The sequence below is a fragment of the Anas acuta genome, chromosome 1, assembly GCF_963932015.1.
Source record: "Anas acuta chromosome 1, bAnaAcu1.1, whole genome shotgun sequence".
Lineage (NCBI taxonomy): Eukaryota > Metazoa > Chordata > Aves > Anseriformes > Anatidae > Anas > Anas acuta.
The window spans coordinates 4730504-4758047 of NC_088979.1; the positions used below are offsets into that span (position 1 = coordinate 4730504).

The following is a 27544-nucleotide window of genomic DNA, read 5'->3' on the forward strand; positions in this document are numbered from 1 at the left end:
GAACAACAATACAGCCACTAAAGATAAGAAAAATAACAGAAATTCTAAAGAGGTCGTTCATCATGAAATTTTCCTTAAGAATGTTATTCATCATCCTCTGTCAAAGCACCTAGAGTAATGGCAAAAAATACCATCCACCCTAAAACAATTTATTCAAATGCAATCACCACACAAAGTAGTATATTTCAGCTATATGGGAAATTGAAAAGGCCCACATTATTAGAATGATAGAAGACAAAATATGAAACATGGATGTGCTCTGTGAGATTAACTTGCAGAGTTTCAGAAGGTTTATTGTTTATACGAAATAAGATTTGTAATTTTGTGAAGATACACTACATTTTTCATACCTAACATGGTATTTGAATTTCAAAGTGTAAAATTCAGAGTTTAGTTATGGAATTCTGACCTATACTAATGGTAGAAAATAATTCTTCCTCTGAAATTCATCTATAAACAGAAAGGTTTGGAGAATGTCATTTTTGGCAATGTTCTAAAATGCAACAGGAAATTAAGAAAATGCTGAAACTTTCCAAAGAAAGAACTTCTTAATTTCTACAATGCATAATGTGTATCTGTTATATATTATAGTAGACATATAAAAGTAGAGCAGATCCATAATATTTTCATCTCTTCCCCCAGTAAGTTCCTAATCTCTAGCAATTTGCAGTTCAGTGATTATTGAGACATTTCTGCCCCTGCAACATGGACAAAGATATCTCAGAAAAATTAGGAGAAACAAGTAGTGGCTTTAGAGTCTATCAAAAAACAAATGTAATTTTCTCCTTATGCTCCAAGTTTTGAAAATTCTATGTTAGCATGTTCATTTTCTAGTATATATATATATTTAAATCTTCATTTATTACTTTTTATTAATTAATTAATTTATTTTTATAATTCATCCTATAAAACAGAAGAAAGACTAGTTTCCAAGCACTGGTACATCTTTAATACTCTTTACATTAAATAAGATGGGTTCACATATGGTCTTGAAGGTATCATTTTCTCTCACTAGCTCATTCCTTATTTAACATGTTTATGAATGTAGCTAGACCAGCTGGCCAAATATAATAGTGAGCACTCTCTTTCTTCCTGGCAACTTTCTTTTTTTTCATATTTGCCTGCCAGTAGCTTATGGATTTCTTAAATAACTTGCAGTTTATGATAGTTGTAAAAAATGACAGTAAATAAAATTTGTATTACTATGCTGATTACAGCATTCATCAGCAGCAGCTGGACCAAACCATGTACCTGTAGGATGTGTCTTTCTTATCCATTTGCCACGTAAATATAATAATTTCTGTTACATATGGAAATTCTGTAATATGCTGACTTCTGTAATGTTCACTTCCTATTTATTTATTTATTTATTTATTTATTTATTTATTTATTTATTTATTTCAATGGAGGTCAGGTAAGCTAGATGAGTGGATGAGAGAGAAAGTGTAGAAGACAGCATGAATACACAATTATTTGACAACCTCTTATAGATACTTGCCTTAACACATGTCAAAATCTCTCTCCAAAACCTTGACTGTCTGGATAAATTTTTTTTTTTTTTTTTTGAAGAGAGTTCTTTTAGTCATGCTTAAAGCCATGCAAACTTGTGGATAAAAATAACGATTATCTTGTATACCATTCCTACTATCTAACTATACAACCATATTTCATGTGAACTATGTGAAGCAGACTGTTTGTTTTCTATCTGATCATATTCCTTTTCCAGTCCTTGAATGTTAGCTGTAATTGAAGACATGGATATGTGTAAAAGGGCATCATATAGAAATTGGTAAAGCTAGAAAATAACAGGCCTGTTTGGATATCTTTTGTTCTTATAAATCAGCGATCTAAAATCTCCAGTCAGGAGACATACAGGAGTTCAAGCAGCATATTACTCTGTATAAACACCTTTTTACTACATTCTGACAGCTTTTGACAAATGTAACAGCGAGTAAAATCATTTGCGATGGCTGCATCTGCCTTTTTAGAATCCATGATGAGAACTGCAAAGACTGGTTATTTATTTAAAAGTCAAGTCTATGTTCAGCAGATTTTGTGAAGTGTGAACAGTGAAATCACTTCTTTGCCATCTTTTTCTGTGCCTAAGTGGAACGCAAGTAGTTTCTAATTTCCTAATCTGTATCTTTGGTATTTCAGCTTATTCCCAATGAACATTTGGCAAGTAACTTTTGGTAGCAAGCTCTTGTGAATTAATTCTTAGCATCACCTCTGAAATGAGAATGTGCTGGCTTGTTTTGCCTGGGTAGCGCTGTTACACACTGACTATATAACAGTGCTCAGGGTCACTTTGATGGTGAAAACTTCAGTCTATGCAAGCATTTCAATATTTATTCTAATCTTGTTATTTTAGTGAGTATTTCTCCCCATAAAGCCAGTGTCTGGGATTTTCATGATACCTTTTTACACAATTTCTGTTCTCGTGGTGCTGAAACGTTGTAGAAAACTTTTGCAGTGGTTGGGCAGCCCTTGTATTCACTGTGGGTCACTATGGAGAAACTAGTGAGAATCAATTATGGGGAGAAAAAAAAATGAATTTGGGTTTCCATGCTTTGACGTAAAAAATATAGGAACATATTAAGTAAGTCCAATGAATCAAGTTTTCATGAACAAAGTTTTCTCCATGTAAGTTGTGAACTGGGGTCTTTCTTGTCAATAATCACTATCAGCATCTGACGAGCAAACGGTTCTACAAACAAAACAAAACTTTATGCTTTTTGAAATCAGGTTACTGAGACATGGAAGTAACTCAGCTTTATTCAGGCTACTAGTGTTAACCTAGTTCTTTTGTGTATTTCCCTCTTCTTATCATTTTGAAAATGTACCTTTAACTACAAGAAACAAACTACAAGAAACAAATCATGTAATCTGACCTAATATCCTCAGTCAAATATCTATTACAGACACAACAACGGAATTAACTCTATCATCTGCTAATTTAATCATCTTGACTTCCTTTTCCCCTACTTTTTGCCAAGGACTTTAACATTTCAGAGTTTTCATGAGATTGCCTGTTTTTCCCATGTAACACCTGTCAGCTTCAGGGCGGTACCTGGATGACATGAATCCCTATTGTCTTTTCCCAGGAGACCATCTCCCTCCCAGCCTTAAACTTTTTTTTTTTTTTTTTTTTCTCTCTTCCTTTCGTGAGGCTGAATTCTTGAGTGTACTGCAGGCATCATTTCATACTATCAATGAAAAAAACTATTCTTCCCAGTAGGCAGAAACACAAACCCTTATTCACTATCTCCGAAGTCAGTATGTTTACCTCTAGAGTTTGCTCTTCCATATTTTTCATAGCTCTCACTGCAGTAAATTGGAATGATTCTTCTCTACTTGAGAGCAGAAAGCATTTTTGTTACTGATTTGTTTCAACTTTATTTTTTTCTTTCCAGAGAAGATGAAAGTCTTTCTAATTGCTTAATCATACTCACACAAGTTACAGGACAGAAAAGAAAAATCTTTGAGTTTAATGTAGAGGAAAGAAACTTGGCTAGCGGCTAGAACAAGGGACTGGAAGGCAAGAGGTTTGGGATTTATTCCTATCATTGCTATTTGCTTTTACATGATCATTGTCAAGTCATTTAACCTCTGTGTCTCAAGTTGTTCTACACTGGAAAGAAGAAAAAAATATCTATATTCCAGGAGGATATTACATGGAGTGAGGCCTAATTAAAGCCAGTAAAGTGTTTTGAGATCCTTGGATAAAAGGTGCTATAAAAAGTTCCAACTATTAATTGCTTCACTCTCCCTAGTAGATTTTAAGTCACATATCTCTTTGAATCATGGATCTCTATTAAGCGAAGATTGCTAACACTGTGGAATCCTGCAGTTGTTGGCTTTTTAATTTCAGAAACAGATGTCCTGTGAGATTGAACCATTCTTACTTATGAACTAACCTAAAATCTTCTGAGTAGTTCTGAAATAACACAGGAAAATAGCCTACCACTAACTCATTTCAGTTTCATTCTTTTCTGTACATTCTTCTCTTTCTGTTAAGCCCACTACCTTAGTACATATGCTTTTTCCCAGGTGTATTAAAGAGATTTTTTTTTCCCCCCCCACAATCAAGACAAAAAATCTTCAGGATGTGTTTTGGAAAGAGTGTGTATTGTATAAAATCTATTACTTCTCAGGTTCCCAAGCTGCAGAATATGCAGCATAGGAAGCTGGTACTTGAATCAGCACTGCCTTATGTGAATCCTGAGCAGTCTAATAGTTTCTTCTAAGCATGTACAGGGGTGTTAACCACTGTGCAATGCAATCACTTCTCCTTTGGCTGCCTTTTCCTCTTATAGGATTACAATGGGCAAAATGTTCAATAGACAGTGACCTAAAACTGGGTTATTTAACTTAAATTCTTTAAAGGGATCAAACATATTTCTTGTACCTCTGGCAAAAAAATTACAAATTTTCTTTTTAAGAGAGCAAGGAATATAACAGACTATTACTATACCTAGAGCGTGTTGGAAAGTGTTTGGTTAATCATAGTATTGCTTTGAGCTGAAGGAATTACTGCTTTTCAAGAAGACCCAAAGACACCTTTAAAAGAATGAAGCTAGTATTAAATTCACTACCATTTGGGAAAACGATAACAACAAAAACACAGAAATATTAAAAAAAAAAAATGTTCAATTTGCTCCAAGTTGAATTAATATTCTTTTGTGAGTTGGATTTCTGTGATTAAACATGAAGCTAGTAAAAGGCAGAAAGGACAAGAAATGTTTCATTGAAAAATGGGTGAAACCATATTGCTGCTCAGTTTTGAACCCAGCATTGATACTATCCACTCTTTATGTCTACCTGAAGAAAATTTAGATTCATGTTGGCACTGAAATATTCCACAGGGACATGAAGCATTGATAGGTATCTCCTCTCTTTCCCACTATCCCCAATTGAACAAGCACAACTTTATCACCTTGCACTTGGCACAGATACACAGCAAGCAGAACACTTCACTGGTTAGCAAAATCAGTGCTAAACCAAAACCAGAATGAACTGCCTAGCTTTATCTAAACAAATGCAAAAGTACTGCAAGGTAACTGTGAAAAGTCAGATTCCAAGCAAATTTCCATATATAAAATATACCTTTACAGGTAGTTCTAGGGTGGAAATAGAGACCGTTTATCACTAGGTAGCAAAGTTCCATAAAGCCATGTCAGGAAAAGAGCAACAATGATTAATGTAACTTTTTTTGAAGTGAAACTGCATTTTTAAACATTTCCGGGGGGAAACCATACCTTTCACACCAGCAAAAACAGGATTAATCACTTTCCCTAGACCTGGGGTCTGCTGTAAAATAGGAACCAGCTTGTAGTACTCAAGTATAGGTGAAAGCTCTCTGCCTCCGTCCTGGGTTGTATTTAATTCTTTATTTATTGAAAATGCTCCAGCTGCAGTCGGAGTTGTACTGTTCAATATTTATTATTGTTTAACCTGTGAGGAAATGGGAGCGTGCTGAAAATATTTTTGATCAATGGATTCAATCTTGAAAGGCTTTCAGGTGTGGCTGACTGTGATTTCTGCAGACTGAATCTCTGCTTTCTACTCCACTCTCCAACCATTTGCAACTCAAGAAAATGTTTTGTGAAAGGATATTTGAATTTTTATTTTTTGCTGTCAGTACTGCTTCTGCCACAGTTTCAGTCAACAGACAATGAAATACTAGAACATGATATATAAGCAGTTTTACTGCAATTTTGTAACTGCTGTTGCCTAATGCAATGGTAATATTTTCAAGGTTACCAGTCCTATTTCAGAGTTTTATTTCAAGCTGCTTCCAGTAATTACATAGTAGAGCACCTGTGCTGGATGAGCATCAAGGGCATTAAGGCCAAAAATGTCACAGAAAAAAAAATATCTTAAAATGATTTTATTATTATTATTCAAGCAATCCAGCAGAACAGTCAACACCCAAATTTGTGAATATGTAAAGCATGAGAAGCAGAAAATTAAAAGGTGACTGTACAGCAGACGCTCTAATTGGCATCATTCAAGCTGGTGAAGTACAGATAAAGAACACAAAAATGGAAAGCTGGAGCTCAGTTCTAAAGAGCCCTTTTCAGAGATTTCAGATTTTGCTAGTAGCACAGAAAAGGACTATTATAACTACTTATATTTCTATACAATAAAGATATACAGAGAAACATGTCATCTGTCATTTCATACACCTAACAGCAAAGTATATAAACAATGTGATTAACTGCTAAAGAGATTGTGATTCCTAGTGTTTGGAAGCAGAGCTGTTACTTCTTGTAATTGATTTACTGAGTTAATAATAATTTTGTTTCCAGCCACAATGCTAATTTCTTGTATATCCCAAACTATTTTATGCCAACATACATAGTACAGTTGCCCTGTATGTTTAGTGTAGCTTTACTGTGGGATGTTCAGAAATCATCAGATCCCCAAAAGAGCAATGGTTTGCTACTAAAGCATCAATTTACATCCTACATCAGTAAATATGTCAAGTCTGATAGTGTATATATATTGGGCTGTTGTTTTCAGATAGGGTCCTTAAGCAGCTCCATTTTAAAGTGAACACGGTAACCAGATTGTCTTTGTATTTTCAGCACACTAAGAGTTCATTTTGAGAAATCTTTATGATTGCAAATGAATGAACCTTATCAGGGATTCAGCTTTCACTGAAAACAAGTTGATACAGTTTAGTCATTATTTAGACAATACAGATTTCACCTGGCGCAACTTACATTGATTACTCATTGTAATGTACATTAAAGAGGTGCATTTACCAACAGCTTCCCCCACCTCTCCCTGCCACACACACATTTCTGCACAACAATTTCCTTTAACAAATGTAACTTTGCATGTGATAATTGATGCTCCAGATCTTGGAGCAGACAATTAGAGGAAAGCAGGATTGGGAGAGACCCCAGGATATGTCTTAATTCAAACCTTTACCCCAACGAAGACAAGTTCCATTTGAAAAATGTTTCTTAAGCCTTTTCTGAAAGCTCCCCCGGAACCATCTCCACAACAAATTGAAGCAGTTTATTCCATCTTTTAGTTTTCTGAAACTTGTTCAAGCTATCTGCTGCTACCTGACTTAAATCAGCTTCAGTTTAAATCCCTGTCTCTTGCTTTCTCCATTATGAACACAACACAGAGAAGAAACTATCATCTGCTTCTTTTTTGCAGCAGCCTATCATATACATCAAGCTCATCAAGCTCCCTTCGTCATAAACCATCTCAAACACTTTCACATTTCTTTTGTCTCACTCAGCATGCTTTCATGGCTCGCCCTTGTTTCTCCTCAGGTCTACATACAGCAAGTTCATAGCTTCCTCAAACGCTTTAAGGTGGGCCCTCCCTGAAGCTGTATCGATATCAAGCAGAGCAGAATGGTTATTTCACAATTTGTAGGTAGTGTCCTTATTTACACTGCAAAATGTCATTTGCCCATTATTACAGCTACATAGCATTCTTCACTCATATTCATTTTGTGGTTTTATATAGTCCCATACCAGGGAGACTGGACACTGAGTTCTCTCAGTAAAATCAGTCATGATTCCCCAAGTGAGCTTAAGTTGTGCCCAGCATGTAAAAATCTGTGCCCTCCAGTGATCAAAGCAGTTACTGATCACACAGACTTCTAAGAGAAAGTCATACTCTGAAACAAAAGAATTTAAAAGAAAATCCGGAAACCACAGGATAAATTATATGCACACCTATGGCATTAGATACCTAATTATCTCACACAGCTGGATCCTAACCTTACTAAAGGAATCATTCTCCCTTTTCGTCTGGCTCCCCTTCTACCTTCAGAATTTATAGAATTCAGTTGGTCTCCTCCATTGGTTATTAAATTGCATAATTTCTCTTGATAAGTAAAGAATGTCGCTGTATATAAATCATATAACAGTTTCCTGGTTATCATATTTATATCGCCTAACTACACAGACTCACAAACCCATAGAATAAGTTAAATTGGAAGGCATCTCTTGACATCTACTCCAACCACTACTCAAAGAGGTCTAACTGGTTGAGTTTCCTGTGCAACGTGTCCAGTTGAGTTTTTAATACTACATGTGGAAATAACCCCCCTTCCACCAAGTAAAGATTTTTATCCCTTCCTTCCAGTACAGATCCATGCAGTATGTGAAATTATTGAGCCAATACTTTTCCCGGGAGTCTTTTCCCCATAAAAGACATAACAAAGAAGACCCATTTGTTTTTAGTTAATGATGAGTCTAAGTGACAAGCATTTCAATCACTGTGGCTACTATCAAGGAAAACGTCCTTTATTCCTCATCAGTTTTTAGATTGTGTATCACCATACACAGCAATATGGCAAGTCAAATCTGCTGAGCTGGGTTTCTCCACTTTAAATTCATAAAGCTTTCTCTCATTGCCAGGTATAAAATCCATAACAGCGTCTGAAGAACAGGTTTTAAACACAATCGAAAGACGTAGCAGTGAAGACAATATGGGAAATTAAAGAGTTAAAGTAACTGTATTAAAAAAATAAAGTCATGTTTTAAATTATTTCATTTTTGTTGATTTTTTTTGAAGAAATAAGTCTTATCAGGCTTAATGGGTTTTAGTCATTCTTAACAGCTACCTAATGAGCTCTCCAATTATATATAGAAGAGCAATTCAGTTCATACATTACTGCATCCCCTCACAGAAACGCAGTTCCCCCTCTTCAGAAATGACTCACTCAAGGTCATGCAATAAACCAGATGTAGTTTTAGGACTAGAGCGCAGGTGTTCCTGGCTTCTGACCTTATAACTATTCCTCTAAATGTCGTGTGGTTTTCTCGATACTTCTAATATCTTAATATCTGACAGACATTAATCAGCTATGAATAAAAACTGCACGGATGTTTATAGCACCACAAACATTCTTTAGTATCAATAATGAACCAAAACCACAATGCTTACAATGTGTACAGCCAGAACACTGGGGGAAAAAAAAATAGCCCTCAATCTTTCTATCAAATTGAACTTCTCACATTTCTTAAGAGGGAGCATCTCTGTATAACACTGCCTACAAAACTTTGTAATATACAGTGACACAAAACACAAACTGAAAATTTTTCTCTCAAGAGTGGAAAGTTAATCTGGAGGTTCTGAAGTTATTTCAGAAGGGGAGAGAAAACTCTAGACATTTTAAATATTTTTTGTATTTAGTAAACATCTGTTTGAACATGATATAACCTTGTCTTTGCACACCATTAAATATTGCAAAAGAGAAGAAAACATATACAAACTGCTTACCAACAGGACTGTTTGCTAAGGAGATATTTCATCCAATATTTGTACGATCCTTTATCTCCAACACAATCCATATACTATTACCAGGGTCCTATAAAATGATAAAGACAAAGCAAACCATAATTCTTTGATGAATATTGTAAATAAGAAGTGCAGTCTTAATAAGACTATATGTTATAAAACTTTCATACCATGTCTACTAGAAGAGTGTATCTATTATTATAGGGCATTTTAACTAAGAAAAATGTTAGAGAAAATGTCATGTGAAAATAACAGGAAATTACTGGCAGGTGGGTGTGTTTTGCTTTGTCAAAAAAGGTTTGTAATCTATACTATAGCATGTTCACAATGTAAAATGCATAAAAACTGTGTTGCGTCCATGTATCTGAATGCAGAGATTTTTCTGGTGTTGCTTGAAAATCCAGTGGCAATCTCAGTAGAAAACTCAAACTGATTTGAAATTAAAAAAAAAAAAAAAAAAAGTGGAATTTGTCTTGCTCTGCTTTATCTCCTTAAAGCTTAGTCTAAATGTGTTATTGAGACTCTCTCTGAAGCTGGTAGAGAAAATGAAGCACCTCTGAGAGCAAATAATGTCACGTGTGGGGATGTCCCTCTCTTTGCACACAGGCTGTTTAGATTATCATTTCAGACTGGACTGCCAAATATTAGACAACCTGAATCGCATCCAGAAAGTGTGCAGGAAATAAAAATAAAAAATAATAATTAAAAAAAAAAACCACTAAAAAGAACTACATTGTCCATTTTTATTTCAACTATTCTTAGCTGTCCTCCATTCCTACAATCTGCTGTGTGACAGTGGCTTAGGACTCCTCCACGGTTGTGAAATTCTGCCCTTTGCTGAGAGTTCAGGCTTTAATGCAAATACCTCTCACTGAGCAAACACATGGGTTTAGGATCAGGAAAACACTGTAAATCAGACTTCAGACACCTTTCTCAAGGGCTGCTTTGAGATGACAGGAGAAGTAAATGGAGCAACCTTAAGATTGCTGTTTCAGACCAAGGAAACCAAGTACAAAAACCCCTGTTCAAGACCCCTATTTAGACACATTTCAAATCTTACAACTTAGTAGGACACATAAAGCTCAACATTTACAAACAAACTGCACTATATTCAGGGTACAACATAAATATTTTCCAAGCGTGCAGAACCTGCTAAAAATGTGTTCAGATCTTCTTTCACTTTTACTAATGCAGCCTTCATACCAATGACAACCACAGCACATGTAACCACTTTCCGCAAAGGACTAATCTTGCCAAATATGAGATGGTTGCTGAGATACAGCCCGGTCTTACTATCGAAGAAAAAATATTCCATTTCAATCTGCTTTTAGTGAATCCAGGAACATCCTCAGCCTAAACGCTCTTTAAGAATATTCTCGTGCCTAGCATGCACCAATTAGAAGTAGGAAAAGCAGATGGCCAAAATAAATTAGAGATAGTATACCAGCCCTGCCTTAGATCATCACCATTGGCAGATCTAAGCCACAGTACCATCCAGTCAGTAGTTAGGAAGAGAAGTATATATATATTTTTTCCTCCATCTCTTTCCGGAACAAAATTGAAGAGCCATTGCAGCTGTTGTAGTACTCCTTTCACAGAGAAGTAGAAAGCAGAAATCTGGCCAGGGAGACATGGCCAGAAACTTTTCACATAATGCTTTGATTCCTTGGTACTGCAAACACAACAGACACTTCAAAAGTCCAATGAAAATGTGCAAAAAGCTTCACAATCCTTGCATAAAACAAGTCTGCCTCATTTAAGCTCTAAGAGCTTGATGCAGCATAGTACACAGGTGAGAATGAGGAAGACAAAAAAATAGTGGAGGAAAAAGAGTTATAGCCATGAGTGGTGGGGACAACTCCCTGCAATGGTACAGGCTGAATTTTCATCTGTGTTCAAGCCAGAAAAGACTTCACAAGGCAAGGAAAAACAGCAGTCAGCTTTAAGTGGAGGAGAAAAAAAAAGGGGATAAAAAGAAGACAGGACAAGGTATTGCAAGTGAATGAAGATAGCCCTCCTGAGACAGTAGGGTAAGGTCTGCATCAGGCACAAACCCAAAAGAATAATATAGGTCATTTTAAGAAATGCTTTCATCAGGCAGTCTGTGACAGGCATTATGGAATGAAATAAAATGTTAAGGATCTACCTCATCCTGTACATTAGAACATCTGAAGCTTTGCTGAGGCAACTGAGCTAACTGACCTGTCTCTGTATTTCCTGAAATTAATCAAAACAAACACAAATTTCAGCAACCCAAAATGACTTAATTGAAAGCCTTTAATCTTTCTGGTGAGAAAGGAAGAGATTAAACAAAGATCTAAATGCTAAGCAGGCTATGAAGAATAGCAAGTTATCTGAATATTGAGTGAAATAAGAGACTGGTCTCTACTGTTGCAGAACATACCCGCAGAAATGTAAGTATGTCTGGAATAGGTGTCTTTTTAATTATTTTTATTTTTTATTTTTTATTATTTTAAATTATTATTTATTTATTCTACCTTTTAAATTGAAGACAAATTGCAGTCCATTTTATTTATTTATTTATTTTTTTCTCCAGTTGTACCAAAAAGTGTAAATACTATATGCAGAATCTAATTTACATAGCTGTATTTCATATTTAGAAAGTCAGGCAATTTTGCAGTGCAGAATTAAGTGTCTAACATGTCATGAGCATTACAAGATACTATTTGTTTTATTTACCTGAAATGCATAACTGGATTGCCCAGGCAATGTACAACTAGCAGCTATTGTACTTTGACATGCCATCTTTAACATCCTTCATTTATGGTAAATAAACCTTGTTAGTATTTCCACTGTGTTTTGAAGGCTTTCTAGTTCTTTATAGTGTACTTTTCTCACCAGTCTTACAGCTTTATTCAAGAGAATCAACTTCTGAACACAGTTTTTGTCCTTTAGGTCTTTCATTGGTGACTTTATTTAATAGTTGGACCAGTCTTGAAGTAGCTGGGATATTATTTGAGATAAATATATGTCGAAAACATGTTTTTTCAGAACTTTGGGAAAGCTTTGCATGTGGAAACCTGTACTACATTTCTCAAAAGAATAGATTCATGCATTTCTTGCATTTCCAGATATCCACTTTGGTTCAAAATAACTTTTTATAGCATTTGAGCTTTTTCAGGCTCACTCAAATCTGGGAATTACAGACTGTGGAAATATCATATCACTGCATATAACACCATTTGAATTAGAGTCCTGCTGTGTTAGGCATTGCACACAAATTACATCCAGATTGCCCTTTAGCCCTAATTGCTCTCAGTTTTTATTTATAGGTTTAAAAGAAGAGACAATCAGCCATACCAAATTCTAGTCTTTCTTGATAATTACTTACAGATATATCTCACAGTGAACAAAACCAGCTGCCATTTTCCATTATCTATGATAATCATTCATAAAAGCATAAAAAACAACAACAACAACAACAACAAATACCCTCCTAAAATAGTACCTTTGACCTTCAGATGAAGTGGAGATTTGTACCAACAGCTTAAAGTACAAACTAATGTAGCAGACTGGAGTCCAAGAATGGGTGAAAGAAAGTTATTTCTGAATCACAGCTAAACAAAACAAAAAACAAAAACAAAAAACCAACACCACCAACAAAAAGAATATATATATATATATATCATATATATAATATGTATATATATAACTTTTTGTATGGTTTTCACCACGACATAATTTTACTAAACCTTTAGATTTGCTGTAAGGAACATGTTTATCAATTATCTTGCACTGAATTTGCGAGACTTAAGGTGTTGTACTAAAGATGTGTTGTTTTTCCATGTAAATGAGAACAGAAGATAGAGTAAGGGAGAAGATGGGTGGATAACTATGCATCATAATAAATTTGCAGAGATCCTGCATATCTCCCACATGATGTGAATGTCCTGGATGTACCTGAATTACTTCTGGAATGGCAGTTCTCTTCCATGTTGAGGTCTCTGAATGATATCTTAAATGTCTGTTTTTGAGAGAGCTAGCTAATTGTTTAGAATCACAGCTTTATTGATTAGAGATGAGATCCAAATGCCCAAAAGCTTAGACACATAGATTACAAGTAGACACTCGCAAGTAGGCACATATATTTTATATACATGTATAGGTATCTAAACCTGAAACCTGAAACTGAACATACATTTCATACATGGAAAATTTGACTTAAGTTTACCTTAAGTGTACCTTAAGAAAAGCAGTTAGAATGAACTCAGAGACTTTATAGGTTTATTAGTATACAGTTTATAGGTTTACTAGTATACAGTAAACCTACCAAGGTGGCTGATGCAACACAGCACATACAATAAAAAATTCCTTTGGTAAGGTAGCTGGTGGCTTAGTCATCTCAAACAGCAAAGCCATCCTTAGGACACTACATCAAAATTTCAAAATTTCATGTCTAGATAACAGATGTATCTTAACCAAAATTAGAATATTTCAACCTTATAAAAATAGTCTTTGTTCTAAAAATAGGTGAGTTTAAAAGACAACCAGAAGCACCACTTTTACTGTACTTACTTTCCTAATAAGGAAGACACTAATAATAAATAATAAATAATAAATAATAATAATAAAGGCACTATTTTTTGCTTATTTTAAGAATCTGTCCAGCAAGAATTGCCTGCCTTTCATAATGAAAGATTGACTTTATTTACCTTTCCTGAACTAAGAAAAAACAAACAAACAGAAGAACTTGCTGGAAAAAAAGTTGGAAGACGCTGCATTTCAAAGAAAGATGATGTTGATCAGACTGCCATAGTTCTTATCCAGGATGGAGTTAACAAACTCAGGTATCAAACTGATCTAGGATTTGCAATACATAACATTTTAAATATCCACAGTGATTAATTAGAGAAATGCAATTATAAATCATAAAAAAATATTATAAACAGAATTGAGCAAGGCAAACTCTGTGGCCACTGCCCCTCAATAACCTTAAAAGATGTCTTCTAAGAGAAAAGCTGAGCTAATGTAGCTTTGAGCAACAGTGGATATGCAGCTGATACTTGATAAATCAGACCTGCTTGCAGAAGATGTCAGTTCTCATTTTCCTTCCTGTAACCTTTAAATAAAAATAAGTGACATTCTGACTTGTACCAGAATCCCTAATGAAACTGAAAGGCTGTTGAAATAATTACCTGGCAAATCAACATGCGTATATATAGATCATTCTCCTGCACCTTCTCACTTTTTTTTTCTCACCTAATTTCTACTATCCATTTCATTTTTAAATCACACGCATGGAAGATGGAAGAAAAAAAAAAAAAAGAAAAAAAAAAAAAGAGAAAGACTTTGAGCAGAGCATGATACAGTATATAGCTTTAAAGCAGGTGGAATGAAATGAAAATCTGGCCTTGAAGTCCCTTCTTCCACAAAACTATCTTTTGTGATTCAAGTTACTCTAGGGACCCAGGTCACCTGCACTTTGCTTGTTCTTCAGATTTTTTTTTTTTTTTTTTAAATGACAAAGGAAGTATTAGAACTGTATGTACTTCAAAATGATTTTATGTTTACATCTATTTTGTGTGTGTATAATATTAAGCATAATATGAAGGAGCAGCCACTGTTAAAACATTCTAACAATAGGTATTTACACATATTACTTTGATATGTCCTAAAGAATGGTATTCACAAAGACTAAATTAAGCTTTGGACAACTAAATTCCCCAGGCTTCCATTACAGTCAGTTCAGGGAAGGGATACTCCAGAGAGTGATTTAGATGAGTAGAGTAACTTTTGTTATACTTTCTGACTGTCCCCCAAAGAGTACCATTTTATGACTAATTGACATCCTCAGAAAATTCTTGTGCAAACAAACACCTACTTCAAACATACAGACCACATAAAGTTGGTCTCTTGCTGTCATTCTCAGTTCTCTTTCACAGTAGAATCCATTCCTTTTAAGTTATTACAGTATTGCAAAATATTGCTTTAACAGCAGGGTTGCTGCATTAAGCAGTGCTTGGTATTTGAATCATCATCACTGCATCATTCTTTTCACCATCACGATATGGGAACGTTGAAACATGGTCCAACTGATGGTCGTAGTGGCCCACATTTATAGATCTCTATATCTGATTAAAGGCCAGGTTAGGGATGGTGTTTCTTGAGCTAACACTTCTTGGAAGATGAGTTCTTAAAAAAGGGTGACTGGACCACTCTACATAGTAAGCATTTATTTGTATTCACATGTCCACATGGAAATTCAAAAGGAAGGTGAACAAAGAACACGGCACCTCTGTGAAATCCCTTCTCCGTACTGTTGCTGTTTCTCTATTTGAAAGTTTTCTACTTGGAGTTTTGTGTAGCATGGTAAAGTGCCCTTGAATACACGGCTGCTAAGACAACTCAAAGCCTATTAGCTAGTAATGTGAAAAAACATGCACTCATTTCCAGGATTCATCTGTGCTTTGAACAGAAAGTCTTGAGCTCTTTGCTATCTACTCAGATCATCTCTGAATGCTGTATTGATCTTCAGGGAAGATAAGGGTTGACAAACTGCATGTGGTAATGTATCTGGTCATTGTAATAATTCAGTTAATAATTTGCCATTCCATTGATAAAATCTATTTACTGGCATATAGTCCCTGGTTTACAATAGCTAAAAACCTGTTACTAATGCTATAAAGAGAAGGAAACCAGGATTCTCATCTTATGTGCTACATATTCACAAAATGAAATCCAAAGTCCAATATTTCTTCATTGTTTTGTTGTTCTGTATTATTTTCCCATAAATAGTCTGTGGCTACTAGACCATAAAAAATGGTTACATAAAGATTTTAAGTATTTGAAAATATTAGCGGAATGAGAAAGATAACTTTGAACAAAGTGGAAATTTAACTGAAGCCTTTTGTGATTTTTGTGGTAAAATCTAGACAACCTGATACCAGCCTGTATTTTATAGCATCCCAAGTACTGAAAGTGAGAACAGAATAAATGAGTGTTATAACAAAATGAGATTATATCCAATTTGTGATAAAGAAGTCAGGATTCTTGAATAGGGTAAAATGCAAAAGTCTGCAACAATAGGTTTTCCATCTCAAAAATTCTTTTACCACTGCTTGTGAATGTTTGAAATGCAAAGGGTTTAGAATGGTTTAAAGCCATAAAGATGTCAAACTTCCTACAAAGATAGTAGTGTCCAAAAGTTTTCAACCTGAAGAAGGCTTATTTCTACTGTTAATAAGGAGGGACAGCAGAGACCCTTGAGAGAGATTCATCACACCTAAGTTAGACATCTGCATCTGAACTAGTCACCCTAGGCTTCCTTTCCAGTCAACAAGAGTGAACAGCACTGTTACAGTATGAGACATCTGTCTCCTTTAGACTTCTTTAAGATGACATGTTTCTCACTCCAAAACCCCTTGTTTCTCTTCCTTGATTATAACTAGAGTCTGGATAAGTAGCTTGGATAGTAGATTTTAAAAATCAGATGTGGAAATCCTACTTCTGCTAAGTCCAAACCCTTCCAGGGTGGGCATGGTGTACATGACAACATGTCAACATGGGCTACAATCACCAGTATTGGCTGCCAAGCTGTTCATACAGTGATATATCACTGATGTTAAATTTTCTCACATTTAAGAAAAGCAAGGAAGTTGAGTTCAATGCAACCGAATGCCTAATAATGGTACTGAATGGTAAATGAAATTAATTGTTCTTGTTGCATTTACTAATGGTTCTGATGAATAGATTCTTAAAGGACTTGATCTACAGTTTTTTTGGAGAACTCACATAAAAGATGAGAAAAATTATCCAGTGCTATGCAGAAGATATAAGTCAAGGCTCCTAATGTTTATTTCTCATTGACTACCTACATATACATAACTCGCAGTGGCAAAATTTTCCGTCTGCCTGTTTTCATGACCTTGGTGGTTCAAACCCTTTGAACATGTAAGTTCTTGAATTATGTCTCCTTGCTACCCATTATGCATATTGTTATTCTCCAACAGTATTGCTTATGATTATTTTTAAGAAAGGCTATTTTGCATCTATAAGACAAAAAATAAAAAAATAAAAAAATCTTCAGTACATACCCTCAGGTAATTAGAAAAAAAAAAGATCCTTGAAGAAACATTTGGAAAAGGCATCTTTCGTGATTTAGTAGATAGTAACTAAATTAAACAGTCAAGAAATCCTCTCAGCTGAAGATGATTAGAGGCTGGGAGAGGATTAGGTGAAACATTAAATATTTAGCTCATGCTTTTCTCCTGCAGTCTGCTTGCAGCCACAGATGGAGAAGGGGCACTGTGGGCCTAGGTTCCCCTCCAGCTCAGATTTTCTTTATTCTTAATACAAACTGAAAAGATGAGGACATCTGTGTGAAATGGTAACCAAAGGACACAGAACACTGTTGTCAGCTCTGATTTAACTAACTTCTGTAGCTGGAAAATATTACTGTTATTCATTGTTCTCTAACATTGCATCAGATGTTCTTTAGATATATACCTAAGCAGTAATGAAGTCAAAATACCTAAGCAGTAATGAAGTCAAAATATAGAAGTTCTATTAATTTCTATGCAACTCCAGATCTGAGTTTTACTGAAATGTGTGTGACTTGTGAAGTAGAAGCAATAACATTAATTAGCATTTGTTTGTTAGGAAAGCTAAGTCCTTGAACATTTTTATACAGCATCTCTAAAATTTGAGTTTGATGCATTAGTTTCTGTATCTACAAACTAAACCTAAAGAATACTGCTTGTTTCTATGTGTTCTTCTACTCTGTGTGAGAGTATCTAAACTCTCTATCCTTTCTGACTGAAATCGGGAGCCAGTAAATTAGGTGGGCAGAATGTTTGTGTATCGATTGAGCTAAACTAAAAAATGTTGAGCTGTATACTTAAACAAAATGAGTAGGATGGATGCTGATGGATATTCTTGTACAAAGAAAAGACCTACCATCTCTTTTATTCTTTCATCCACACAGACACTGTAATAAATAAATAAATAAATAAGCAAGGAAAGCTTCTGATTTCTAATTCCATTGATCCAGTCTTCAGTTTGAGGCTGTGTACTCATCCAACATTTCCAAAACTAACCTCCTGAGTCTTTTCATTTTTACCTATTTTTATTTTTAGATTAGAAGAAAGGAATAAGAAAAATACAGAATTAGTGATTCTGGCTGTATAATAAAAATCTCAGTCATTACTTTCTATGTCAAATGTAGAGTTTCTGTTCACAAACAATTTTTCCTTCACCTGGTAAAAAGGAAAACATGGCAGGGATTATAGTCTAAGATATAGCAACTGTCCAATGCTAAATTCAGCAATAAATCAACTGGCAGTGGGAAATGCATGTTGATGCCTTCCTTCATTCATTCTCTGTATTGTGAAGACTCGTATATCTACCTTACACTCAGGAGAGTCATTACAAGAACAAACTTAATTCTCATGTTCTGGATAACAGTCTTGAAATCTGTGTTAGAAAGCAAGCTCAGGAGAGTAGAAATGTGTCACCCCTTTTGTCTAGTACACTTTGTTTTAACTGTAGGTCTTACACAGAACTCTCGCTTAAGTCTCAATATGAGCAAAAGTCTGCAGAGATTCTGAATAATGTCAAGGAATGTATTCAATATTTGCCTAGAATTCATAGATTTAAAGCCAGAACAGACAATTAAAATGCCTATCTTGCTGCTGGGCATGCACATGCCAAAGAACTTCATTCACTAATTACTGTATCAAACTTATGGCTTCTGTTTGAATTACCACAAGCTCTTTTCTCTTATTTGAAAGATCCAGTTTTGGTTTTACATTTCAGGTGGTTAGGAATCCATTATATAACTAGGAAAGCTTTTCCAATGCATAATCAGCTTCTCTGGGTATATGTATTTTGTTTCTAGTCTGGGGTTATCTACTGTCAGCTTCTTCTCACTAAAACTCATTATGACGTCCTCATAAATGAAAAAGCCATCACCAACAGGAAGTGTTTTCCTTACTTAAGTGTAGATTGTGATAAAATCACCTCTTAAACTTCTTTATGAAATAAATAAATTGAGATTTTTTACTTATATCTACTTAAAATACATTGCCTGCTTATTGGCATTATTAGGTAGCAAGTATACCGGTACATTTCTTAAGGACTTTCTTAACCCCTCTAGTGCATCATAGTCCAATATTCATGAAATAGTAAATCTTTCTTGAAACATGGGTTAACACTTGGGCCCCTCGCTACAAGAAGGACATCGAGGTGCTTGAGCAGGTCCAGAGAAGGGCGACGAAGCTGGTGAGGGGCCTGGAGAACAAGTCCTACGAGGAGCAGCTGAGGGAGCTGGGCTTGTTCAGCCTGGAGAAAAGGAGGCTCAGGGGCGACCTTATTGCTCTCTACAGATACCTTAAAGGAGGCTGTAGTGAGGTGGGGGTTGGCCTGTTCTCCCACGTGCCTGGTGACAGGATGAGGGGGAATGGGCTTAAGTTGCACCAGGGGAGTTTTAGGTTGGATCTTAGGAAGAACTTCTTTACTGAAAGGGTTGTTAGACATTGGAACAGGCTGCCCAGGGAAGTGGTGGAGTCACCATCCCCGGAAGTCTTTAAAAGACGTTTAGATGTAGAGCTTAGGGATATGGTTTAGTGGGGACTGTTAGTGTTAGATCAGAGGTTGGACTCGATGATCTTGAGGTCTCTTCCAACCTAGAAATTCTGTGATTCTATGTGAAAACACAAGCATGCACTGAACTGCTTTCTCACATATCCTGTCAGTTTACCCAGACTCAGTACATTTTAGAAAAGAAGGCATGACTTTACATTCTTCAGCTGCAAAATGATTCCTCTCTTTCTGCCTCCTGAGTTTAAAGAATTGTTTTCCCAAAACCTCCCAAATGCACCAGTTCTTGCCATTTGGGAAAGGAAGTAGTTGGGCTCACTCAAAGAAGTTTTGAAAGTCCTCCTCAGAAAATCCCTTCAGTGGCTCCCTTGCAGTGAGTAGTATCCAATCTTCTGATAATAATTTCCTCTTCTTGTTTTATAGATAGGAATCATCTCCATTACATGATATACATTTGACACATCCATATATAAAAAGAAGCCTGAAAATTTTTATCCCCTCTTGTTATACAAAGCAAGTCATACACATAAACCTTTGCTATTATTTTCTGTTATGAACTTAGGCAGAACCTCAATGTTAAACAATTAGCTAAGAGCTACAGTTAGCTTCAATAAGCCCTACAGACTCTCTCTGCTCTCAATCTACGAATTGTGGTAAACGTTGTTATTCTGAAATGTCTCCTCCAGCAAGAACACGCTTCAGGAGAGAAAAGTAGATGTCACTAGTTTTGAGATCAATTTGTGGCAGCAACAACATATTCCAGTTTTAACCGGTGTTCAGCTAAAGCTATGTCTTTCTTGCAAAGCCTGCTACTAAAAGTGTTTACTATGCACCTGATTTGTACAATGCAGCTTATTTGGATCAACCTGGCTTGGATCATAAAATTCCTTTATGTGTATCTATAGCAGTATTTTCTGCTGTTTTCTGTAAGAAAGAAGGAGATCAATATATCTCTCTCTTTTGTGATATCAAAGCAGAATGACAGCTAACTTAGAATAGTCATGGTTTGACTGCTGTTAAGGTTATAAACCTCTTCTCTATGGTTAATGATCCATATCTGTACAAGAAAGTTAATTCTGGGTAGTCCTGCCTAACTTCTGTGGTTGGGTTTGAGAATGTCAGTTCTGAATAAAATAAATAAAATAAAATAAATAAAATAAAATATAAAATAAAATAAAATAAAATAAAAATAAAATAAAATAAAATAAAATAAAATAAAATAAAATAAAATAAAATAAAATAAAATAAAATAAAATAAAATAAAATAAAATAAAGGAAAAAAATATATTATCTTGAAGGTATTTTCCTTTTAGCACTTTATTATCTTTAAATATATCTTAGAATGGCTCTGAAATATGAAGGTGGAATTACACCAACCCCTGTCTTGTTTCCAGAAGGGAGGTGGCACTGCACAGGTTCTTGACTGGTGTGATCATACCAGGGTATTAGGTTTCTAGGTCCACAGACAGAAAGTAACTTGTCTTTCAGTGCATCACGTTATCTTGACACTCTGACATATGTGTTGTTCTTAGACTATAGGTCTGACTAATAACAGCTTCAATTTCACTTTTGAACTTAATGGAAATTCCAAAAGTTGAGTTATGATGTAATGGGTTGAAAGCATCCTGCAACATAAGAGGAGAATATTTTGGATATTTGCATATCCAAATATTCAATGCAATCACTTTGTCCTTCACGTTTTGTTTTAAATGTGTCTGTTAGGGCATTATCTGAATAAGATATAAAAATGGCAACATAAATAGTTACTTGTGCTGATTTGACTTGACAATACCTCTTGCTTTCTTTTTGCTAGTACTCTTTTTATTTTTTATTTTTATTTTTTAACTATTTCTCTTGACACAGATCCAGCTACTTTCTCTCAGCTTCTAAGTCTCAAAGATGCCATCTGTCCTGTATCTAGGAAAAGCTGTTCTCATTGTAGAATCTCCCCTACTTGACACTCCAGCTAAGATTTCTTATACTCTCCCTACTCCCACTATCCTAGGCATGCTAATAAAACAACACCAACAACAAATATTTCTAAATGAAACTGAAGTGAAACTTTTATGGCAGGAAAATAATCCATGCCAAAAATGCTGAACAAATTTGAACTAACTTCAAATAATAGCAATCTGCTTACTTGGAAGAAAAAAGCCACAACCACCACATGAATCTATAACAGAAACTACAGGGAGAAGTACCCACTACATCACAACAGTAGAATAGTGGAGCAGACATCCAACTTCCTGCTCTTATACTGCTAAAGGAAATGACAAAATGACCAACCACTCTTCCAATTTCTTACATCTTACAACAAATGCCATGACTATTTCTTAAGAATGATATTGTTTTTATTGTAGCACATTAAAATATCATCCTTAGCTTTTTTTTTTTTTTTCTTTTTTCAAATTATTATTATTATTTTATTTATTTTTTTTAAGCAACCTGGTCTAGTGGAAGGTATTCTTGACCATGCCAGGAGCATTGGAACTGAATGATTTTTAAAGTCTCTTCCAACCCAAACCATTCTATGATTCTGTGACTTTTTTTTTTTTAATGATTATTTTAATTATTATTTTAAGAATTAATCATAACTTGGAATGAAGCGATGCAATATACTATGCTGTGTACAAATTTCCACCAAGCTAACTGTTTCAGAATGTGTTTTTCAATGCTTGTACCCTGACCTTTGATTTCTCAAGAGCTAGCTGCACACATATCAGGCAAGAGCAGAGCTGCTAATCACACTAATACACTTGTGACAGAGACTGGTTGCAGTATTCTGACCAAAAAATAAATAAATCATAAGACAAAACAAATTTCACATAGCTATGAAAGAAGAAGCTACATCTAAACACTCTTTACAGCTTGAGAAATTAAATGAGAACTGGATGTTTTTTACTCTTCATATAGCTAAACATTGTTAATCAAAATATAGTTAAGAAAAGGATGAAATATTTACATATCCTATTGATTTCCTGATTTATTTTTTTTCCTGAAGAATAACATGATCTTTTATAACACTTAGATTTATTTATTTTTTATTTATTTATTTATTTATTAGTCATTCAGCATGTGATCTATGAATTAGAAAACATACAGTTCCAGAGATTAAAGTCCATTGTATAGTCCACTAAATCATACGACACAAAGAGAAGGATCTATTAGAAGATCTTGCTGGATAAATGTTCTTGTATTCCAAGACTTCTGTAGAACTGGCCAGTGCCAGATTCTTCAGAAGAATAAGTAAACCATAATAATGGATGTTACAAGATCAAAGGGTTGAGATCACCAGTATAATGTCCAACAAACTGCTGATTGTTACTGATATTCCTCAGGGATCAATACAGAAGCCACTACTGCTTGAAGTGTTAATGACCTGGGCAGTGGGAAAGAGTGCACCTCATCAATGATTTGGATTAAAACAAATTGGGCTAGAACACTCTATAAGATGGAGGTCAAGGCTACCATTCAGAGGGTACTTGAAGGGCTGGAGATGTGGACTTAAATGAACTTCAGGATGTTTAGCAAAAGTAAATGCAAAGCCTTGCAGCTGAGATGGAATAGTCCAAAGCAATAAAACAGGTAAAAGTCTGCTCATGTAGAGAGTACCTTTGCAGAAAAAGACCAGGAAATCCTGGCACACAAGTTGAATGTGAGCCAACAGCATGCCCTTATGTTGAAGTAGGCCAGTAGCATACCAAGCTTTAGTAACAAGAGTATAGCCAGAAGGCTAGGGGAACTGACCCTTCCCCTCTGTTCAGTTTGTATGGGACCAGATCTGGAGAACCGTGTCCAGTTTTGAGCTTCCCAGCCTCTCCACCTCACCCCTTCTCTCCCCCCCCCCTCAAAAAAAAAATAAAAAAATATATATTTCCTTTACCTAGGCCATTGAATATGGCAAGAGGGCTGGCCCACATGATTTATGAGGGTGTAAGAGAACTGCAATTGCTTCATCTGGAGAACAGAAAGCTAAAGGGAGACTTTACTGTTGGCTATAACTATCCAGTGGCAGACTACAGAGGAGGTGAAGCCACACAGCAAAACAAATAACAAAGGAGAAGTTGTATAATGGGAAATTCTGATTACATATTAGGAAAAACATTCATAATTAAGTTAATAAAAAAAAATAAAGAAGGTAGCTTGACAAGGTAGTGCAATCTCCATCTTTGATACTTAAAACAAAATCTCACTGGACAAGACCTCAAGAAATCTGACTTAAGTTGGTCATTCTTTGACATGGAGACTGTGCCAAATACTCTCCACAGATCACTTTCAACTTTAATTAATGACATCGGCACTAAGTGATTTAAAGTCTAAAACAATGCTGCCATTTTATTTTCTTATAAATCCTCTTTCTACACTAGCTGTCTGTATTAGGTTTATGTGGCAAGGGCTTGGTAGCAGGGGGGCTGCAGGGGTGGCCTCTGTGAGCAGACTCCAGCAGCTGCCCCATGTCAGATCAGAGCCAGCCTCAGATGGCTCCAAAAGGGACCTGCTGCTGGATAGAGCCAAGCCACGAGCAACACTGGTTGGGCTTCTAGGAGAGTAAGAGTTAATAATGGAGAAGCAGCTGGGAGAGAGGGCTGAGAAGCGAGAGAGAAGCAGCCCTGCAGCCCCCAAGGTGAGTGCAGCAGGAGGGCAGGAGGTGCTCCAGGCACGCAGCACAAGCTCTCCTGTGGCCCCTGGTGGAGCAGGCTGTCCCCCTGCAGCCCATGGGTCCCACATGGCGCACATCTCCACACTGCAGCCTGTGGAGGAGCCCCTGGTGGAGCAGGTGGATGTGGCCTGGAGGAGGCTGTGGCCCATAGAGAGCCCTCATAGGAGCAGGCCCCAGGCCAGAGCTGCAGCCCGTGGAGAGGAGCCCACGCAGGGGACCTGGGGGGAGCTGCCACCCATCCGTGGGGGACCAGTGCTGGAGCAGTTTCCTCCTAACGGATGGACCCCGTGGCACGGAGCCAAGTGGGAGCAGTTCTTGAAGAGCTGCACTCTTTGGGCAGCCCCCACAGGCTCAGTTTGGGAAAGACAGCATCCTGTGGGAGGGACCCCATGGGGAGCAGGGGCAAAGACGGACTGTGAAGGAGCTGCGGAGAAGTGTCATGGTCTGAGTGCAGCCCCCCTTCCCTGTTCCCCTGCACTGCTTGGGGGGAGGAGGTGGAAGAGGGTGGATGGGGTGTTTTTAGTTTGCTTTTAGTTTCTCACTGCTCTGGTCTGCTAGTGAGAGGCAATAAATTACACTAATCTCCCTATGCTGAGTGTGTTTTGCCTGTGATGGCAATTGTTGAGTTATCTGCCTGTCCTTATCTCAACCCTTGAGTCCTTTCCATTGTATTTTTTCTCCCTCTGCTTTTCAGGATGGGGAGTGAGAAAGCAGCTACGGTGGAGTTTAGCTGCCCAGCAGGGTAAAACCACCACACTGTCATATCTCAATATTCTTGCTGTCAACACCCACAATTCAATTCTTTTTGTCTCACATAAGTTAATAGAAGTATTCTACTGTTGTGAATAAGAAATTATCACTTGGATTGTCTTTGAATTTGGCTGGTTTTATTTGATATCCAGTTACACATTCAATTGGCTATTTGAATTTTATTTGATTTTACTGGCTACTGGTATTTTTTCCATGATAGAAATTCTTTTTTTTTTTTTTTTTTTTTTTTTTTTTTTTTTTTTTTTTTTTTTTTTTTTTCCCATGAGTTTTTCCATGTCACTTATCTCAGCCAGATCTCTAATTCTGCAACATTTAGTGTGAGAGCAGTGGTCTACTTTAAGATGGATCAGCACTGGTATGTAGAATGACATAGTCTTCGTTATGTTGTTGTCCATTTCTTTCCTGATTTATAAAAGCATATTTTATTTTCTAGCAGCATCTACACCTTAAGTAGAAGAACTGCTATGCATGAATAAAATATATTATGGATAGGTTTCTAAAACAAGTGACGTACATTAAAGATAACAGGAAACAGAAAAAATAAATCTCAGTTGTAGGGTCCATCTGTTACCTACAGGACAAATAACAGTCACTTTCCCATGGAAATAATTCCTGGCTGAAAAACAATGTGCAAAGCCATGGCGTAGTGACTGCTAGCTGAGAGTTAATTTTGCTTACCAAAGATAAGTATGAATACAAAATTTGGCTTTCATTTTTTAGGCTTTAAAAGTGATTTTTTATTACTTTTTTTTCCAGGCTAAATGGAAACTGTTATTCTATGACTACTCTGTTCCTGTCTCCAGCATGTTATTTTCTCCTAGACTATGATTCTTATCTTTCCATTAATGCTATAAGGAGTCTGTTGCATGAAGAGAAGGACAGGACATAATTCTTAATATCTTGTACACTTTGGATTTCCAAGAACTTTGAGTCCTAATCAGCACTAGCTAAAATTAATATTCTTTATGTGAACTCCTTAGGTTTGGTCACACCTCTAGCTAGAGCATAGATGATAAATTTTTTGTTTTGTTTTGTTTCTGGAGACAGTTAAGTAAAATAATCACATTCTCTTGACCATGGGCTTGGTAACTACCACTGATTTTGCTGGCTTAATACCCAGAGGTGCCTGTGGGAGGTCTGTGAGCTCTTTGACCACCTCTGTGAACCCCACAACAAAGGAACACCAAACTAATGCAATGCAGATATCCAGAAACTAGGGCCACCTGAGATGCTGTGCCCATATGGTATGATGTGATTTGTAGAGGGTCAAAACTAAGATTTGAACATGGGATTATCAGATAGCCTTCTGCTACATCGGGGAAAAAAAATCCATTGAGAACAGAATTGGGATGAAGCTGTACTATCTTGCTCCCCTCTGAGACTGCTCATGGGTTCAAAAAATAAGACCATTATTGCTCAATGGACCTGTTTTGAAGGCATGTTTTTTGCTACTGTGAATTGTATATATTTACATGTCCATGCACATACATATGTAAAGTATTATTTTTTGTCTCAAAATCAATTTTCTACAGATTAAATACAATAGTACACAGTTGTAAAATAGTACACAGGGTAAAATATTACTTAGGCTGCAATTTAACAGAAAGAGACTGTTACAGTGGTGTCATATTTCTTTGACAAGCATGTACTTTTGCAATATATTAAAGCAAGGTCAACTCAAACTTTACATTGCTTTTTCAGGAAAATGCCAAGAGGCAAGGAAGTGTAACATAACATCTCTGTTGATTTTGATCCAGGCTAGCATAGAAGGAAAGGGAATTAAGTAGTCAGTGCAAAATTGTACCATAAATATGTATGTAAAATTTCTATTCACTAAGAACTATCTGAGGAAGACTTGATTCCCAAGGTGTAAACTTCCATTTGGCTTTATAATTAGGTGATCATGTCCACATAGTAATAAATTAGCACACGGTATTTAGGCAAATATACACCTGAAATTATTTAAGGAGAAAAAATTGCCTTGTATCACTGAAACTTGCATCTATTAAAAACATTCAAAGCATTAAAAAAATAAAATAGAGCTGTCCTTTCTCATTCTATTTCTCCTTTCTTGTAGTAGTATTTTATTATTTGGGTTACACTGTGATTAGCTAGTCCAGAGCAATATCTTGAGTTGTTTCCGAAATAACATCCTCATGCATAGAAATGAATTAGTTGGCATATTTCAAGAAGTTTATTATCTTTGGCTGGGATACTGTGAATGACGGTGTTATCTAATTTGTAATGAGAAGTACACAAGGTTATTTTACTTTATTTTCA

General features: G+C 35.9%; 1 protein-coding gene across 1 annotated transcript in view; it reads right to left on the reverse strand.

The window, feature by feature from the left end:
- Positions 1-27544, reverse strand: part of TENM4 (teneurin transmembrane protein 4) — a 1646934-nt gene that overhangs the window by 737844 nt on the left and 881546 nt on the right. Inside the window, exon 6 of the mRNA XM_068654787.1 lies at positions 9259-9346. The gene's annotated coding sequence lies outside the window, so the exon portion shown is untranslated. The remainder of the gene's footprint in view (positions 1-9258; positions 9347-27544) is intronic.